General features: G+C 44.1%; 1 protein-coding gene across 2 annotated transcripts in view; it reads right to left on the minus strand.

Annotated features, from left to right (window-relative positions):
- PRKCB (protein kinase C beta) overlaps positions 1-15,110 on the minus strand; it is a 297,800-nt gene that overhangs the window by 61,441 nt on the left and 221,249 nt on the right. The gene's annotated exons all lie outside the window — the stretch shown is intronic.

Consider the following 15,110-nt stretch of genomic DNA (forward strand, 5'->3'; position numbering starts at 1 on the left):
TGTCTCCAAAGTCCACACTCCTGACCACACGCCATCTGATTCTCCGAGCCCTGAGTACCAAGTGTTGCGTTGTGAGGCTGCGCCATCTGCAAATTACCGCTGGGCGTTTCAAATTCAACTCCAGGTCTGGCCCAGTTCTCCTTTTCCTGCCCATCCCACTTGCTGAGGTTTTGGCCCTTGTGGCCTAACTCACGGTCAAGGGTGGAACAGTTATGTCCTGTCTCCATTTCCTATACAACCACTAACAAACCATTCATTTACTCGTCGAGATGAGCTTGGTCTGAGTTAGCGCTGCAGCCACGACTCTGGTGCATCCATCTAGTCCACCAGCTCTGTCGGGAATTCTGTGCCAGGCATGATGCCAGGTGAGATGCAAGGTGGTGAGACGCTCACACACAGGACCGAGGTGGCCCTGCTTCCCAGCAGTAAGCGGCTTGAGAAGACCTTACTCCCTCCACCTGCGCCCTCAAGTGTCAGTACAATAGCAGAAAACAGTAGAAAAATAGCCACAGTATCAGCCAGGGCGATGGTCATGTTCTAAAATGTTCCTTTAAGTCGACGTGATTTTTTTTTTTTACTAGTTGTCTCACGAAGTTTCCGGAGCTCCTGCTTCAGTTAATACCCACACTGAGGACGTGGGCTGTTTGTTCAGCTGTCCCTCCAGCTCCAGGGTGAGGATTCCAAACAGACTGAAAGGCTGTGTTGAAGTGATGTTCTTATCAAATTCCAAGCCACATCTGCTACCCAAGAATCTTCCGGGAGAGATGTGATGAACAGCAGTAGCTTCCAGTGACAGCAGATTACAATGGAGGAAAGCAGCCCTGGGACTCCGAGGTGGAAAGTTTGTTAAGATGAACCTTCCTGGTGAATCCAAATGGCGAAATGTGCCTGGAACCTTGGCCCTTGACCATGGCACAGGATGGCATCATGATTAGGACAGAGACTTGACAACGAGGAGACCTGGTATGAGTCCAAATTCCACCACGTACCAGCTGCGTGACCTTGAGAAACTCACTTCACTTTTCTGAGCCTTAATGAACGTCCTTCATCTATAAAACAGGGACACTGACCATGCTCATCTTTTGCTGGTGCCGAGGGCACTCTGGGGGATCGACTATGCAGAGTGCACACCTTAACTCAGCACCACGCTGGACAAATAGATGATGAGCACTTAGGGCCTGGTGGTTGCACGAGCTTCCTGGCACTGTCGTAACAAAGAACCAGAAACTATGAGGTATAAAACAACAGCAATTTATTCTCTCACAGTTCAGGAGCCCAGAAGTCTGAAATCAAGGTGTTGGCAGGAACGGTTCCTTCTAGTGGCTCTGAGGGAGAATCTGTTCCAGGCCTCCCTCCCGGCTTCTGCGGTTGCCAGCCATCCTTGGCGTTCCTCGGTTTATGGACACATCACTCCAGTCCCTGCCTCTGTCTTCACATGGCCTTCTTCCCTGGGTCTCTGTCCCTCTTCTTGTAAGGAGACCAACCATTGGGTTAGGGCCCACCCTCATCCAGTCACACCTCATCTGAACTTGATGCCACCTGCAAAGACCCTATGCCCAAATAAGGTCAAGTTCAATCTCAGTAGTTAGAACTTGAAAATGTATATGGAGGGGAGACAATTCCATCCACTACAGTGGTTATCATCCCCTCGATCCTGTCTGAGAACGACCAAGGGGACTGCCTGCGATCCTTTGCACAGAGCACCGATTTCCAGCTCTCGACTGGCTAAGGAGACGTGTCCTGAGGGGACTGGGTGTCACGTCCCTATTAATGCGAGAGGGCAGAGAAGGTTAGGAGCCAAAGGTCGCACCCCCCACTTCCCCAGCTTCAACAGACACTTCCCAAAAGCCCAAAGCCAAATGGAGCCTCCCGCAGTTTCTCTGTCTGACCTCTCTCACCTAATGCACCTACAAGTTTCGTCAGCTCTACATTCAAAACACACGCTATATCCAACCTCCTTCCCGATCTAAGCCACCACCATCCCTAACCAGGTCTCCTGCAAATGACTCCTGGCTAATTCTCTAGGAGCTTGATGGAATCTATTATAGGGTTGCATCTCTTTGAAGGCCCCCCTGCCCTCTGGGACTGTCTCCTGCTTGGGTTCTACCCAGTTCCTCCGAAGACCTGCAGAGAGAATTTTAGTCAGCTCGACTCTCAGTCTTAAGGCAGATCTGGTCTCCTCCCCTCTCCCATCCTTTCCGTGGGTTTCCCTTGCTCACTTGTACTGAGCTCCTGTTTCTCCAGGCTGCACATTAGAATTCCCTGTGGAGCTTTTAGAAGCTGATGCCTGGGCCACACTCCAGACCAATTAAATCCAAATCTTCTAAATATTTGAGGCCTTCCTATGCCAGGCCTGGCCTGCCCTGGGGGAGGACGAGGTGGTGAGCTGGCAAGAGGCCGTCAGGATGGTGTTGTAATCAGAGGCTGGAGCACTGGGCAAACACTGTCCACTGTTCCTCCAAGGGCGGTCACCCACTCAGGAGTAGGATTCTGAGAGACTCGGGTGTGGTCAGGTTACAAAATGAAGGTTAGCACCCACACCCTCATCTCTTTTACAACGTGGCAGGTATCCGGACAAGCTCTTGGATGTAAGAATGAGATTATGACATTGACAGAGTCTGATGAGCTGGGAGTTTACATCTAATTCGAACTGTAAAATCACAGCAGGTACAAGTTCAGCTCTGGAACCAGGAGCTTAACTCTCTCATGTGCTTGCTGTGTGTTTTGGGGCAAGTTACTCAACCTCTCTGAGTCCCATTTCCCCACATATAAAAGGGGCATCATGACAGTTCCTCCCTCACAGGGTTGCTCTGAGAGCAAGTGACATAATGGCGGTAAAGCTCAGAGCCCAGGGCACAGAAGCCACATTGTTGAAGTGAAAGCATAAATACAGAGAATGAGTGTGATGTTCCAGCTCCTTCTGTGGATATACTGGTTCCTTCCCACATTCTCCAGATGAGAGAAAGAGAAAGGCAGAAACGTGAACAGAGCAATAGACCGAAATTTCTGCAAAATCCATTTCCCAGGAGATCCTTATGCAAAGCCCAGAAGGAAAGGCAAGGTCACATTGCCTGTGTTTAGAGGTGGGGCTGGCAGGAGCCCTCTGGGAGAGGCTAAGAGGACTCTCCCACAGGGAGCTGCATGCTCAGTGCAACAGGACTTCCCTGTGCAATCAGCGGACTATCTGTGAACTTCTAAAGTTCCGAATGGGGAAGCGACGACGCGCCCTGGCTTCCAGACCCTCACAGCCTCATCTTCTCCGGCAAAGCCCTCCTTCATACTGGGCCAGGGGTGAAGAGGTGGCTTAAGCCACTCACTCTTGATAACCAGAGGCCTTGAATGAGGGGCAGAGCCATTCCAGCCAAGGGATCTTGTAGGTGGATGTGGGAGTAACTGTAGACAAGAGTCCACCAATTCACAGGGCCATGATGGCGGCTCAGTGATACAAGAACATCCAGAAAGAACTCAATACACTACGTTCCTCACAGTTGATGAATTCTTTACCTTTTGAGGTTCTCCCGACTTTCACCAGACATGAAGATGTCCTAACATGTTCTAGCTTATCTTGGAGTCACTAATTTTATTTCTTCAAAGTGTATTGTTACCGTTTGAACTTTGGATCACATTTTCTAAGCATATATATCCACACATATGTGTGTTTAAATTTTATATGTGATGGTGGACACACTAATTGAATAGAAAATCATGTGGCTTGAGTGGACTCAAATGCATTTGCCTCTAGCAGCAAACTGGAAGTTAGCCATCTACAAATGGTTTCTGGCTTCTAATAGCTCGCTTTGGAGAAGCTACTGGGTAGACCTGCAAACTGAAGAAGAACTTCGGGAAAAACTGAAAAGTGATATAGTGGGGGGAAAGATGCTAATTGGGAGTTAGTAGTGTGGATCTGGGGAGGACTGAATCACTTTGTGAATACAATCTCCAAGTCAGCAAGACAAAAAAGAGCAGCCGTACTGAGCATGCAGATCAACTCAGACGATACAACTTGGTTGTTTCATGATTTCTTATGTAAGGTTTTTCCATATTTAAAATAAAACCTCTTTATATGGTTACATACTGTATGATTCCAACTATATGACATTCTGGAAAAGGCAAAACCATGGAGACAGTGAAAAGATCAGTGGTTGCTAGGGGGTAGAGGGTGGGAGGGAGGAATACGGGGAGTGTAGAGGATTTTTAGGGCAGTGAGACTACTCTGTATGATGCTATAATGGTCGACACATGTCATTATACATTTGTCCAAACCTGCAGAACGGACACCACCAAGAATGAACTCTAACGTAAATTGCGGACTTAAGGTGATAATGGCGTGTCAGTGTAGGTTTATCGAATGTAACAAATGTACCAATTGAGTGGGGGGATGTTGATCACGGGGGAGATGTGGAACTGCGTGACAGATGAAATGAATTTTCAGATCAGAGGTCGGGTTGACAGGTGTTACTAAGATTTAAGTCCTTTAAAATGATGCCATGGCACACACTAGATTTAATCAACTCAAATTTTTGCCCACTAGCAGAGAAAGCCAATGCAAGTGTGAAATGAAGTTTAGAATGAAAGTACTTTTAGCCTAGTCATCTCTAGCTCCTGTGGACTTGCTATTGTTAAGCAAATGTCACTACACCCATGGAAGGAATGACTCACAGTCGCTGCTGGGAAGAAGGAGGGGGGGAATAAGATTTAAACCTGAAATGCTTAGCTCCTGTGTTTTAAATGAAGACATTTAGTTGGATTTAATAAGAAATGTTGAATTGTTTGATTGGGTTGCAATAAGAAATGCCAGAGAACTACTATTTCAAAACTCTGGGCTGTATCACTTCTAATTATTAATATCACAGAATTGATGTGGTAGAATTTGATGGGTATCAATTCAAGTTACTAATTCTGTTGAGCTCAAATCAATGTTGACGACCTGTATGCTCAGTTAGTCAATTTTCTTTGAATCATACATTATATTTGACAAAGCTAGATGGTTAAAATAAAAGTAGATTTGACTTTTTTTTTTTTAGACAATTCCCAGGAAAACAAACCAATAATTGATGCCTTTTACCAAAAGAAAATGCAATGAAACCCTTAAGGGCCCATCATTCATTCCAACAATTAGATGCACAAAGGAAGCCTGTTTCTCTATAATCTGATCTGCTCTGTGCACACACAAAGCCTCCCTTTGGGGCTGGTGTCCCAGACTAATAGAGAGCGGGCTTTCTCCAAGGCGGGCGTGAAGCACAGTGAGTGCCCCAGAGGCTGTGTGGTGTAGTGGTTGTGCACTTGGGAATGAGACTCCTTGTGTTTGCACCTGCATCCACTGCTGCGTTAATTTGGGAGTCTCTCACCTCTCTGAGCCTCTATTTCCTCATCTGTGAAAGGGGGATAATTACAGCACCCACCTTATAAGATCATTGTGAATATTAAATGATGCATATAAAGCACATGGACACATTCCCAATGCTCATGATATATTATCAATCTCTGCAGCGATTTTCAATGAAGTCAGTAGATAATATGAAACGGGGCTGGGGTGGGGGAACTGAAACAAACTATGGCATGTTTAATTACATTAACCATTCATACTTGGACTTCCAAAATATTTACCATGGGTGTTGGATGATTATAATCTATAGGTCTCTGCTCTCGTGTTTGCAGTAGAAAGATTACGGGTTATGCTGTTAGTAAACAGGGATTCATCTTAACAGAACTAGAATTTCTGAAACGGCACATAAAGATGCGGTTGAGATGGATACGCAGAGGGTGAACAATGGGGGCACGATAATTGGACCTGTGGCCATGAATTATTGCCTGAGACAGAGTTTCCATGTTAATAGGCTCTACCTGGTCCTTTAATAAGAGGACTAGAATTAACTCTGTATTATGTTTTCCACAGAGACTTCCCAAAGGCAACATTTTGAAGAACATACAGACTTAAAGGAAACACTTTGTCTTGTATTTCCGGACCAGCATTTTCTTCCTTCTCTTTGAGGAACTGCCCATCTCACACCTGCTTTTCAGAGTCCGTTCCTGTTGTGTTTCCTGATGGCTGGCTGGAAAAGTGACCTGTCCCCTTGGCCACAGCTAATTGGATCACATGATCCCTGAGTCCTACTGCCCCATCAGCTTCTCTTTCTCAGGGTGTTAAAATTCTAGATTTGGGAATCAGCCATTGAGAATTGAGACGTGACGTAAGGCTGAGGGGGGTAGTGCTGGGGCACATCCACAGGGTGAGGCATCAGCAAGAAGCCAGGAGGGCAGATTGGGGGTCTCCAAGGTGGAGATGATGATTGCTGGTTCCTGGCAGCCTCCTTGTCCCGGCTGCACTCTAGCTTTTGGATGTTGAGCGATACACAGAGACATGCCATTTTTTTCCAATAAATCCTCCCTTTACTCACTCTGGCTGGATAATCAAACTTGAATTCCAGATATTTCACTTTCCCTGAAATGATTAATTTTATTGGGAAAACAGACTCTTACTGAGGCTTTCTTGTTCTGTAATTTATGATCTTCTGAGGGGTGAGGGCAGGGGCTACAGAAGAGCAGTAAGTCGCTTCACTAATGAGATGCCGGACAAATTCGGGAAGTGGAAGGGCCTCACTGGGACTGGGGAAGATGAGTTGGCAAAAATACATGGCAGTCAGAATTGCCTACAAAAGACTGGGGGCTGGGAGGAAGCTGCCGTAATTGGGATAGAACCGAAGAGAAGGCAGGAATCCAAGATCAGACAGCAAATGTCAAAAGGTTCTCTGGAAGAGGATTAAGGGAACAGGTAGCAAAGACTGAGCTATCTGTGAACCATATGATAAAAGGATGCACCATATGGTGCAGGAAGATAGCGAAGCAGGTTGAAGTAAAGGGAAGAGCTTTTGTCTGCAGGATTATATAACCACCTCTAATGTATGGATGTATATATGTGCGTGTGAATGCATACCACTAATGAGATTAAAATTAGGATAGACTCCCACAACGGGAGCTCCAAGACTTGAGAAAAGGCCTTTGTTACTGGTATGAACTCAACTGCCTTTTAATCCTCTCAGGCAATTTTTTTCCTATGGTAATTCAGTGCTGCACTTGGATCCAGCAGAAGACACTGGAGTCTGGGGCTTGAAGCTCTGGATTATTCTCCTGTGCCTAAACCCACAACACACACAAGTTAAGCACATCGGCAGGCTTTTGGGGAGACAGCTTGGAGGTTGCTGAGGGATGCTGTGGGGCACTGGTGTTAGCAAACAGAGCCAACTTCAAGCATTCTGAGGGACCATGATCTTTTCAGGGGCTCGTGAAAGTGTTTTCATTTCTGTTAGAATCCCAAGGGGAAAAAATGAAATTTTATGCTGAAGAAAATGTTTTAACATACAATATTAATCTATTTGCCCTTATACGAGTGCAGTCATAAGATACAATTTTTAACTTTTTATTCATGCTGTTAAGGAGGAACCCACAAAAGTCTTATGGCAGTTTTAAAACTGTTTCAAAAAAGAAAAAACTAGCAGTTTGGTGGTGATGAGTGCCCCCCAGAGTAGAAAAGAGTGTTGTTAGAGATGGAAAGAGGCAACTGTGATTCAACTGGAATCACAGAACCTGATTTCAAGTCCTGGTCCTGCCTCCTTTCAGCTGTGTGTTCTTGGGGAGACATCTCAACCTCTCTGACTTATAATTCCCATGTAAGTCGAATAGTGTTAATATCAGTAGCTACCTTGCAAGATGTGGTGAGAATTAATATGATGTAATGCATGTAAATCCAAAGCATGGTCCCTGGCAATTAGTATGAGTTCAATAAAAGCTGAAGAAAATGGAGATGGGTGAGTGGAATTGCAGAGGGTGGGGATGAGGGTTAGAAGAAATAGAAATTGATGATTGAGAAGGAACCAGCTGGGGAGTTATCACACACACTAGAGATGCCCCCAAGACTTGGAGGATCCCACGAGCTGAAGCCTGCAGAGGAGTAAGAAGGGCAGAAGCTAGGAAAGAGAAGTTGGAGCCTCCCAGGAACCCCTGCTGACGGCTCACAGTTCCACTGAGCACTGGCACATAGATAGGTGACCTCTAGGCACAGAGTGAGGAGGGAGAACTGAAAATCTGGAATCTCCCATCACAATGGGCATGCAGTCTGTCTAATGGCAGAGGCTCAGAGTGAAAACAAGGCACACAAACTCTGCTTACACTCAGAGGGACAGAGAAGAGAGGGGAAAATGAGAAAATAAGGGGGGAAATCAGTTAACCTCCTAGAATATGTCTGGTGACATGGCAAGGGGACCACTGTTGAGACTAGAAATGCATGCGTTAAGTATCAAACAATCAAGAGCCCAAGAACACATGTATCTAAACCAAAACTGGTCTGTTAGATTCCACTGACTGGCTGTGCGATTTTATTAAGTTATTTCAACTTCCTGCATCACACTTCTGCATCTGTAAAATGGGGGTGATAGTAGCTACATTACAGCATAAGGGTGAGCCAATACATACAAAGCACTTACAACAAAGCCTGGCATTATAGTAAGGACTCAGAATGCTTGGTAGTATCACCGTCACCACCACCACAAGAATGTATGTTCCATGAGGGAAGGTATTTTTGTCTGTTTTGTTCACAGCCATTTCCCCTGCACCAGGAAGAGTGCCCGGCACATAGTTAATGCTCAATAAATATTTGTTGAATGGACAAATCCTTAATTAGGTCTGTCAGTGAGTAGTTACTATAAAAGTGATGACTTCTCCCCAGTATGAGGTATGGGTTCCAATCTTAGTCCCAATTCCTTTCCCTTATGTTTGCCCTCCATAAGCAGCCACCATGCCCTGTGCTCAGATCTGGAGAGTGAGGAGCTAGGGGTTCACTGGTAACCTGAGAGACAGGTGTTTCACAAGTTGCTGAGGGGAGAAGTCACAACGCAAAAGGATAAGGCATGGGCGGGTGAGGAGGCAGTGGAGGCAGCAAATCTCAAAAGAGCAGTCTGATTCTCTGGATACAGTCAGTGAGTAAAGGATAGAGAAGGGAGGGTCAAGATCACAGAAGATATTTTTAGGGATACAGGAAATGTTGAGCACATTCCTCATTTAAAGGAAAGGATAGAAGGGAGAGGGAAGATCAGAGACTTTCTGTACCTTCCAGATATACACAAAAAAATGACTTTATGTTCTCAGAAATACAATGGTAACTGAAGTACTAAATTGTCATGTGAGTGTAAGATCTTCAAGGCAGCTTTTCACAAAATATGGTACTTGTACTATTGACAATCCAAGAACAAAATTATTTTTCTTTTAATACATTCTCCTAGGATATATTAAAATAGGTATATAACTGGTAGATCAAGCCTGTGACATCACATACATGATTGCTTAGGGCAATGCTAAGGAGAAGAAAAAGAAGTCAACGAAGCAATTTAAAGAAAATATTTAAGATAGCATAAAGTAAATATGTACATGGTAAAAAAAAAAAAAAAAAAAACAACAGGTCCATGAATAGCTAATATTTGAGAAGCTTGGCCAAGGCTATACTCAGCCCTATTGCACAGTCTGAATCTTGAGCTAAGGGAGTTGGCGTCAGCACCTTGGAGAGCAGCACACAAGTGCATAGTGGGAGGGTTCCCTGGCGAACCCTCAATGGCCTCCTTTCTGACATTCAGGCACTTAATATCACCAACCTCTTGGACATTACTGCAGGACAATCAAACACCAGAAGAGGAGGCTTAATGGTTTTGTCCCTCACCTCTTGGCCTTTTATTTTGAACGTCTTAGATGCACATAGAGCAACAGACGGGGATGTGACTTTTTGAAAAGACAAATGCAATACCTGCGCTCAGTTTCTAAGGACTTTCTACTTTTTCTTTCAATTTCATAAGCTGCTGACTTCTTCCTACTTGATTTATTCCTGGCTTATGTTATGCTTCAGGAAAAGCAGCACTAACACCTGGCATGTTCCATGATTTGAACACAAGGAAATGTCACCAAGAAGAGAAGCTTGAAGTCTTTTGTCCATGGGGCATGAGAAGTTGGGAGCTTTAAAGGGAAAAGTCAGAAAGTCTTTCATGTCACCGAGAAAAATTCCAACCAGAGCTAAGAAAAGTAGGGAGTGCAGCTTTCCACCAAAACTGCTCTCCCAGCATCCCTTGCACTGAGGCATGGCCACATGACAACACTCTCAAATAGAGTGCAGGCAGAAGTGATGGGTGCCACTCCCAAGCCAAGACTTTTCAGAAGAAGCTTGTGCCTCCTCTGTACTCTCCTTCTCCCTCGGCACTCTGAATATAGACAAAAACAAGGCTGTAGGGATTGATGGAGCCATGCAAGACAGAGGAACCAGGGTCCCTTAATCACCATATGGAGAGAGTGGGAGAGGCCAGGAACACCCATCTTGGACTGTTACATGAATGAAAATTAAACTCCTATTGTGTCTGAGCTGGTATAGATTTAGAGGTCTATTTATTCCGGCAGTTGAATCCACCCCAATGAATAAAGGAGCTTAAATGTTTGGCTGCCACACAGATCAACCAGCCCTGACTGGGGGTGGGGTCAGGAAGAGGAGACATTCTGAGATTTCCATTTACTCCCTCCCATCTTTGCACAGTTAATTTAACTCACCCTTTAGATAAAGCCCAAGAGCCGCTTTCTCATGGAAGCCTTCCCTGACTTCAGCTAGGACCCACCCCACTTCCGCAGGCTCTCACAGCATGAAGCAAACATCACAGTTTTACTTTGCATCTGTTAGTGTGATTTCTTTTTTTTTGATCAATGTTTATACTCTCACTGGGTTTTTAAGTATGCATTTTTTAAAATTCATAGAATGATACACTGATTTGTGTGTTTTGTTGTATGTAAATTTTACCTTAAAATGATCAAAAACACATATTGAATTTTGGTTAAATGATATGCATGCTGAAGAGTTGAGGGGTAAAGTGTACCGATGTCTGTATCTTGATTTGGGGGAGAGGGTATATATAGCTCAATGGTAGAGTGTGTACTTAGCATGCATAGGTCCTGGGCTCAACTCCCAGTACCTTCATTAAAAAAATAATAAATATGTAAACCTAATTACTCCCTCCTCCCCAAAAAACAGGTTGACATAGAGACAAGCAGACAGAGAGATGTGATCAAGCATACACAGCCAAATGTTACTGTAGAATCTAAGTACTGGGTACAATGGGTGGTCATTGCATAATTCTTTCAACTTTTCTGTATTATTAAATGTTTTTCATAACAAAATGTTGGAGGGAAATTCAATGAGAGTAGGGACTATGAGTCCACTACATAAATAGAATTATTCTATGTACAGTTTATTTTATATGACTAATCATAGTGTTCTGTAATTTACTTCTACTTTTACTTGATACTATGCCATGGACATCTTTCCACAATGATAGACAGACATTCAGACAGATAGAGCTATGAGATAGAAAGACCTCATTCTTTTGAAGGTATCATGGACACACCATTATATATTTAACTATCACACTATTGATGAACATTTTGGCAATTTCCTTTTTTTTTTTTCCTATTACCAATCATTTTCCAAGATACAGCTTTTGAGCTGCTGGATTTGAGCTTCCTTATGTTAGCTCTGTGTCCACCACAGCATGCACCTGCCCTCCACACACCTGAATCCTCCTGTTAACCTCAGTATCCTCCATAGGCAAGAGTCCAGGAGTGTAAGAAAATAATAATAATAAAAAAAGTCCCCCTTCAGACTTCCCAGTATAACTTTCTAAAAAGACTTGGCTCATACAAATTGTTACCACAAGCTCATCTGAAGTCTCAGAAGGCAAGCAATATTAGCATTAATTAAATACTTAATGAATATTTATTACAGCAGCACTTTGGAATCAGGGGAATCAAGTTTATAATGGAAAACGTTGCATTTGTGTTGTATATATACTTTTTTTTGGTAACTACCTAGCTTTTATTTAATTTATTTTTTTATTGAACTATCGTCAGTTTACAACATTGTGTCAATTTCTGGCATACAGCATAATGCTTCAGCCATACATATACATACATACTGTGTATAGATTTTAGCAGGGACTTGCTGAGTGTATTTTATGAGCTCCACTTGTACAATCAGTCTGGACAGCACACACCTGCCCAATTTATATATTTGGAGCACAATGTTAATGCAAAAATCATTTGACAACCACAGGGGTTAAATTCTTGAAAAGTGTAAACCATAAAGGTTGGCAAAGCTGAAGTCAAAGGTTCAAGAAATCATAAAAAATAGAGAGTGAAGGATAAAGCTATAAAAATAAAATGAAATAACCAATGGATAATACATGCTCTGGAACAAGTGCTCTGGAACAAAAGTGCAAGGGGACATCTATCTCCAAGTAAGCCAGACATGTCACAAGGCCCTGCCCTGCTGAGAGAATCCTTCCGGTAAACACCCTCACATGTTCAGGACAGCAAACGCTCCACACTTCTTTTTAAAGTTTCTGAAACATGGTTTACTTGTTTGGAACCCAACAGCCTTAACACTTGCTTTGTCCCTTGTTTCATATTCACAGGTCTTATTCAAACACTTGTGTCACTCCCTGGTCACTCCACAAATTATTGCAGTGCTTAAGAGCACGTTTTCCTGGGCCAGATCTGATAGATGGGGCCTGGGGGAGGGGCGGTGTGAACAGATCACCCCACAGGTCCACCTGTTTCATCTGCGGAAGGAGGAGCAATTACTGCCGCCACATTCTTCCGTTTAGGGCAGTGGATAATATATACCTCACAAAATTGCAAAAATGGTAAAAAGTAGGCATTCAGATGTAAAACCACATTAATTTGAAACCGTGGCTGGCAGAATGAGAGTTGCGAAGGATTACTCTTAAGTTTTAAAGGCTTGTAGAGGTTTTCGTTATTCTAGTTTGCTTACACGACAGACTCTTGTTTTCATCTGTGATTTATTTGATGCCACATCCACAGTCTGGCACAGAACTCTCAATTATTATAACGGTTTCCATGGAAACACATCATCTATTCTCTCTCATTCCCTCGCTGTTCCCCAAAGACCCACTCTCCCACTTCTCTACCCACCCCCAGCCCCAATCCTTTCCAGAAACCCTCTGGAATGTCCATTCCTTAATCCCAAACTCTCCAATTTGTACGGTTGAGCGATCAGGAAAGGGACAAGCTACGTGTGGAGTCTGCTCACTTTTGAGGCAACAAGAATAAAAATGTATATTTATATGTTAAACCAGCAGAGAGAAACCGGAAAGATGCAAATTCAATTAACAAAACCGTTTAGATACAGAGAACCGTAGCAGCGAGGGGGGCGCAGAAAGATGTGAACCTGGGAGGGAGCAAGCAAGACTTCTCAGTGTTTATCCTTTTAATACAATTTTAATTATGAACTATGTGAACACACTGCTTATTAAAAACATAACTTAATTTTTTTAAAACTCCCTGACAGCCTCAGCTTATTAGAATCTCTTCTTCATTTAAGCCTCTTTCTTCCTTGTCATCATGGAAACCACCTCCTGTTAGAAATCCAAACGTCGCTAGTCTTACCAGCATTTTAAATCTCTTAACTCTACCCCCTTGTTTTTCATCCCTAGGCCTCTAGACTCCTCCTTTCCCACCCAGGTTATAACCCTCTTCCTGCTCTGACTTCCTTCCGACCCAGTCTGGGTTCAGTTTTCATGCATCTGTTCAGTGCACTTTCACTGAGCACCTGTTAGACAGAACAAGCGCCACTGGATGTGCAATGGGCATCCGTCTTCCCAGAATCCTTAGCCCCCTTCTCACTGTGATCTTCTGAGCACTGATCCTGCTACTCCCCGCCCCTTACTTCAAATTCACCATCTTCTTCTCCATCTCTACCCCCCAGGCCGCTCAGAGCTGCTGACAAAAAACGCACCGTGCTGTGGACCTCTTCTATCCCCAACTGCTTGTTCTCTAACCTTACGGACCCCGGGGCTTCTCAGCAACCTTATTTCGTGTTCCTGCTCTCTGTACACACCCCATGCCAAGGCCACCACCTCAGGTTCCTTATTCCGTCGCAGCAGATGGACGGACCTTATGGTCCAGAGAGAAAAATCCATGCATTCAATTCTAAGCCCTGAGTGCATTCAGTCCACAGGCACTGCAGGTACACTGGCGAGCGTGGCAGAGAAGGCCACCTGCTCTCGTGGAGCTCAGGTCTTAGAAGGAGAAGAGAGACAAACCAATAGACAAGCAAGAAAAGTACCATCTGGTGACTGGGTGCTGATGAAGAGAGTGAAATATAACAGAATGAATGAATGGCTCTTTGAGTGGTGGTCAGGGAAGACTTCTCAAAAGAGGTGACATCTAAGGAGAGATGGGAATTACAAGAAGGAGCCAGTCCTGCAAAGAATAAAGGGAACAGCACCACAAAAGCTCTAAGAGAGGAAGGATCTTTGTATATTTCAAAAAAAAAAACAACAAAAAACAAAAAACAAGAACCTCCATGTGGCCGGAGCACAGTGGGTGATGGGGAGAAAGAAAAGGAAGGAAGAGAACAAGGACCAGAATATAAAGAGTGATGTAAGCCGAGGACACAGCACAGAACTTATTCAACCTGTGAAGTCACTGGAGGGTTTTAAGCAGCAGAGTGACTTGACCTAATGGAAGTTTTTAAAAATAACGATGGCTGCTAGAGGGAAGTATACGAATTATAGGTCAGAAGAGCGGAAGCAGGGAAACCAGTTAGGAACCTCTGCAGTGGTCCTAGCCACTATTGTATTGGTTTAGATGTGGGCTGCATTAGTGAAGATGGAGAGAACGCAGTAAATTCATGATACGCTTTGATGGAGGACCTGTCTGGACTCACCGATGGATGGTAATACATGGCCTGGGGTCAGGGGAGGCTGCGAAGTCACGGATAACGCCCAGATTTTTGACTTAAGCCACAGAGATGTGGAAGAAATGGATATTTTACGCACACCTGAGCTCGTGATAGGCGATTTATACGAGACCTATCTGTGGCACACACAGGGATTAAAAGACTCAAAACAACACTAAACAAGTCAGGAATACTTAGAACCCGAGCTCAACATCAGTAAAACAGCATCTCCCGCTATCTATAAAAGCATCCAGAATCACTCTACGAGTCCCAGGGTCGTCCTTCAGCTGTGCTGCTGTTCGAAAAGAACCATTTCCATCCTCTGCTGCAA

The sequence above is a fragment of the Camelus ferus genome, chromosome 18 (genome assembly GCF_009834535.1).
Source record: "Camelus ferus isolate YT-003-E chromosome 18, BCGSAC_Cfer_1.0, whole genome shotgun sequence".
Taxonomy (NCBI): Eukaryota; Metazoa; Chordata; class Mammalia; order Artiodactyla; family Camelidae; genus Camelus; species Camelus ferus.